The sequence below is a fragment of the Triplophysa dalaica genome, chromosome 1 (assembly GCF_015846415.1).
Source record: "Triplophysa dalaica isolate WHDGS20190420 chromosome 1, ASM1584641v1, whole genome shotgun sequence".
Classification (NCBI taxonomy): Eukaryota; Metazoa; Chordata; class Actinopteri; order Cypriniformes; family Nemacheilidae; genus Triplophysa; species Triplophysa dalaica.
The window spans coordinates 27,537,904-27,543,924 of record NC_079542.1 but is presented as its reverse complement, the minus strand read 5'-3'; positions in this window follow the sequence as shown (position 1 = coordinate 27,543,924).

Here is a 6,021-nt window from a genome sequence, read left to right as displayed (position 1 = left end):
TCATGTGAGATTGCTGCGCCATTCCTATCTGATCCAATATTGAAGACACAGCACTGCTTTTTCAGTCTCTCCACAAATCCAGTGTCGATCTTTGCCTTGTTCACAAAGGAATCCTCAGGGAAATGAAACGAACAAACGCTTCATGTTTTCCCCTCTGCATATTTTGTATGCATCTCTTACTGCCTCAGAGGTTTGTTCAATCAGCCCGTAAAAGCCTTGCGAAGTGGACATATAGGTCATTGAAGTGCACAAAACGTAATTAACAATGTAACGCAAATCTCACGATTGCGGTTTAATAACCCTTCAAACTTCTGTAGTAAGTTTTGTCCATGTATGAAGATGCTGCAAATTCGTGTTCTGAAGTTTACTTCGGATGTAAACTTCAGCCGATTTCCTGTGTGCAGGGAGATTTCCTGTAGAGAGCAGTGAACACTGTGTAGGGATCATGTCAATGAGCGCTGGTGATTTAAATCAGCTGTATTAAATGAGGGAGATGCAAAATATGGGGGGACGCGGAGACCAGGGGCCCGTTCTTCGTACGTCGCTTATTACATCCGAGATCAAATGACACATCCAAGATGATATCATCGTGCTAATCATGATCCGGCTAATGGGGTTCTTCGAACACACCTGCCGCTTATGATTAGTATCGCTGGATTGAGTTATCTGAGATAATTGCGCGTTCATGCGCATGTTTAAAAGGGGATATGTATCGATAGTAGAAACATTGATCAGCAACGCTGCTATTGGCTGCTCACCATGGCAAAAGAGCGCGCTCAGTTTTTCAACGCAGCAGAGCAATAATTATTACTGGAAGGGTATTCTGAGTTTGAAAAAATAATTAAAACGTCAGGGAACACTTCAAAGTGTGCAAAAGCCAGGAGAGAGGGCTGGCAAAAGTAGCACACAAATTAAATGCGTTAGTGTTCCATGTTATGGTTATATCACTTATTATTACAGTATATATTCTTATTTTAATAATTTCATAATTGCTTAATGTCAGATCCAGCTCAGGGCCCACTAGAACATGGGAAGAAGTAAAAGTGAATTACAAGAATATTCTTCAAATCATTTCTACTTCCACTGTTTAGTATCTGTTACCAAAAAAAAAATTTAAATGATGAGTTTGTCTGTTTATAATCAGCAATCAAGAAAAAGGCGGAGCAGAAAAAAACAGGTGGTGGTTCTGCACCCCCACATTATACCCCGGCAGAAGAGCTGGCCCTTGGGCTAAATGAGAACCGACCCATTGTAAAGGGCATCCCTGGGGGCAGCTCTTCCTTAGACCTAAAGCCAGTGACCAGTAACAGCAACACCTTAATAACAGGTTTTAAATCATCTTGCTACACTAAATAATTTGTTGCTGCGTTCAATTATGTCTATAATCCAAATGGCTTGTATAGTCATTTCAACAGATACATATTTAGTCAATTGCTTTGACTTGTGAAGGTGAAAACTGCATAACAAATGTAAAAATATTTTGCAATATGTTATTGATCATATTTTTTCCTAGTGTATTGTAATCCCATTGAGTTCTCCTCTTTTGTGTAGTTTTACATAATACACCAACACTTTTACCTGTTCCCAAGAAAGTGGTGTCTGAAATATGTGCAGTAAGTGGACATTTCTAACTTTACATCAAAAGGAAAGAAAGTGCAAAACTTTGTAATACCCATTTTTCTTTTGCACAGGACAGTAAAGAAACCCTCTCAGATGACTGTCCTTTTGAGGAAGTACTTGTAAGTGCACAAATAACTTTATGTAATTTATAGGTGTGGACACATTATTTCTGACTGCAATATGAGTTGCAGGAGGAAACGCCTACAGCACAAAGATATACAGAGGTGGGCAGTCTACTTTTCCTTTTTCTGTTGCATGAGGCTTGTGTTGAGTTTTTTTTTTTTTTAATGGCACAGGGGGATATCCGTACCCTATATAAACAGAATATTCAACATAAAATTGAGTATTTTGCTATTAAAAAACAAAAATTGAGGGGAGAAATTGAACTTGACATCTTAAAGAAGAAACTGGCACTAGAGATTGAGTCGCTTCAAAAGAAACTTCAGAGTAAGTGCTAAAACACAATTTTTTGAGCACTATTGCTGCCCTTGGATAACTATATATATCTTATTGCAGGCAAAAGATGACCATCACTGGCTTTTCCTGAGAAACAATAATTGAAATAAAACTCCATGAACTAAGCATGTTGTCTTGTCTTCTATTATTAATTTAATGAAGGTTAATGTGTAAAAAAAATTATTCAAAAATGGTGTTCCACAATTCTGTCCCGTGGAGCTCTGCAACTAGGTTGGTCCAAGTGCACTGACTGGAGGTCATCATCAGGCTGCACCTCCACCACAAGGGTCCTCTCCTTTCTGATGGTGGCAGTATTGTGGAGGATGGCACATGCAAAAATAATGTCACAGGCCCTGTCAGGTGCAACCCTCAGACCCTTAAGACACTGAAATCTTCCCTTTAGTTGGCCAAAGGTCATTTCAACATGTGCCCTTGTCGTGGCTAGAGCTGTATTGTAACGAGTTTGTGGTCCAGGGTTTGGGTCAGGGAATGGCGTCATGAAGTACTGCCTGCAGGCATAGCCCCTGTCACCATCAGGATCTCATCGTAAGCACCTGGAAAAATGCAGTTTTGTTAGGCTCAGAATAAAATTATGTAATACAGTGAGTTTTAAATAATTTTTCCTTACTACGTTCAAATAATGTGCATAAATGTGACTGAAAATCCTGGAGTCATGCACAGAACCAGGCCATGTGGCTTCCACATTTGTGATGTGAAACATGGAGTCACACACATATTTGTAATCAGTCAACTGCATACTTTTTGATTACATTACTTTTATTTATTTATTTATTGCTTATCTGGAATATTAATAATTGTAATAGTAATTTACTTGCACATTTACACCGTGAAATCCCTTTCAGTTCACAAAATCCCTTTCATTGGGGCCAGGTGGGGCCTGATGGGGACCTGTGTGCAGTCTATGGCACCAATAGCGTTAGGGAAGCCTGAGGAACAAATACCATACAGCACTTTTACCCACGTTTTCTGCATCTCCAATAGTGTAAAGGAAAGTGCCACTCGCAAAGAGTCACAAAGCTATACAAACTGTTTGTGCAGTTGTTAAAGCCAGACTCCGACGAGTCGAACATTTAGAGTGTGGCTCCAAAAAGTTGATAATGTAGATTACACCCTCCCGAGAAAAACGATATCTCTCAATATCGGGCTGCACTAAAGGATCCTGTCGATCTCGCAAAACGCGATTCATTCGAAAATCTCTTCAAATTATTATGGCACCTTCAGCAACGGATTCCTGACGTAAAAACGGACAAGACATGTCTGCGAAAGACTTCCCATATCACCTCCGTTTATAAAGCCGGGGTCTAATCCTGTTTACATGAAATAAACCTGCTCGCGAGCAGGTTTAAGATTGCGCACCTGTTGCTATGACAGCAAGTCTAGGATGAGCTTCGAAGAACCAAACAATCCAAGATCTTGCCAAATTGTCAACAATCAAATCCAGCTAACCGAGTTAGCGATGTACGAAGAACGGGCCCCAGATTAAGAGACGCTAGGCTATGTTAATGTTTGCTAAAATGGTAAAATGAGCTGTATAGTACAGGTATCATTTTAGTACCTATAAATATCTACATGTATAGAAACCTATACGTATGGCCCACTCATTTATAGACAGGCCCCCTCAAAAATAAAATTCTGGCTACACCACTGGAATCCGTGTATCATTCGTTCTTTTCATATTCAATTGAGATTCCAGAATCGGAAAATTAAGAAACGGTTTGTTATTTAGTTATTCGTTTATAAATGTGATACCGAAAAACAAATAACGGAACATTTTTCGTACTTTTGATTAATGCTTCATTAAAAATGAAATAAAGGGGGCACGACCAATTTTGATTTTGATATTTAATTTGTTCGATTTGCGTGAACCGGAAGTTATCTTCGTGCGTGTGTGTGTGTGTGCGTGCGTGCGTGCGTGCGTGCGTGTTGCACTTGGAAGTTTGCCGCAATTGCAAAAAGTCAAAAGAAGCCTGAAAAACCTCAATCTTGCAGTGATTGACTCAGTATTTTTTTTTGTAATTTCGTATCGACACCGTGGCCGCACTGGAATCATATGCTGATTTAATTAAAGTCTTATTTGAAACTGTCAAGACACATAAAGAGATTTCCACTACGCTGCAGAAGATGGGTATCCATATGGGGTTATTTTAATGACAAATGTCGCGAGCACATTAATACAAGGCGAGAGCGCATTCTTGTAATACGAGCGCGTGAATCTCTACGCTCCATTTACATTTACATTTAGGCATTCGGGAGACGATTTTATCCAAAGCGACTTACATTGCGACTTACATTGCTTTATCCTATACATTTTACATAGGTATCTGGGATCGAACCCACAACCTTGCGTTGTTAACGCAATGCTCTTACCACTGAGCTCGCACGCCGATTTCCTTTGCTCATGGACAAAACTGGATGTGACTCGACATATTCATGTATCCACGCAGCAGCGGATTAACCATATGGGCAAGTGGGCGAGTGCCCAGGGGCACCAAGACTTTAGGGGCACCAAATAAACCATCAAAACAAAATGTAAATTTAATAAATGTAGGCTACATAAGCACTTGTTTTTAAAGATTTACTTTGATTAAAATTAAATAGATAAATAGGCGTGGCACCATGTCCAGGAATAGTGATTTTTCACTAAATAAAAACAAGAAATGTAACATTACCACAGAAAGCAGTTGTCCTTCAACTACAGGCCTAATTGTTAAGAATACTTGATGAAGAGTATTTTTTTTTGTGTTCTTTTCTAGAAAAGTGTAATTCTTGTAAAATAATATATTGTACATGGCTGAGTTTCATTCTTATAAATATTTTATTATAGAAATCGTATATAATATTAATATAATCGGGGCCTGTTGCCCAGGGTCCCCATGAGGTCTTAATACGCCTCTGGATCCACCATGTTCTCAGGTAACAATTTTGATATATTTGATGCAACATATTAATCAAATGAACAGGATGGGAGCGTTTGTTATATTACATAGAAGTTCAGTTTTATGCCCTTAACTTCTGGAACACTGAATGCAGAGCACTTACAGTGTCTGTCTGCTAATGCATTAAATGCATAACCGAATAGATATAGAATATTATATGGTATTTCCAAATGTTCCAAATCGGTTACTACATTTTAAAATAAAATGCTTAAATAATCTAATCTATTTCTAGTGTATGACATGCATGAGGTGGGTGTTGTCCTGTTTTGTCTGAATGACGTGGTGGTTAAACTGACTAGGATGTTTACATGTTCCCTACAATGCATCCTAACGCCCCCTTCATTTTTTATTTACATTTGATTAATAATGTTGCATCAAATATATCAAAACTTTTACCTGAGAACGTGGTGGATCCATCTTACGTCGTTAAAAACGTCGAGTCACTTTCAACCAATAAGATGCCATGTAAGGGGGCGCATTTTCATTGGCCCGCCGCGGAAGCAGATACCTGATTGGTTGACTACTTTTGGCAGTTTACAATCCCTGAAAACACAGCTGGAACTCTCGAGAGCAAAAGTACCAATGGATGCGTGGACGCAAGGCACCCATTTTGAGTGCGCACACTCCCGCTGAGCCAGAGGAGACAATTCAGAAGAGAGTAGCGTATAATTGAAAGCGCGCGTCCAGTTTTGTGCATGAGCAAAGGAAATCGGCGTGCGAGCGTAGAGATTCGCGCGCTCGTATTACAAGAATGCGCTCTCGACTTGTATTAATGCGCTCGCGACATTTGTCATTAAAATAACCCCATATGGATACCCATCTTCTGCAGCGTAGTGGAAATCTCTTTATGTGTCTTGACAGTTTCAAATAAGTCTTTAATTAAATCAGCATATGATTCCAGTGCGGCCATGGTGTCGATACGAAATTACTAATAAAAATACTGAGTCAATCACTGCAAGATTGAAGTTTTTCAAGCTTCTTTTAACTT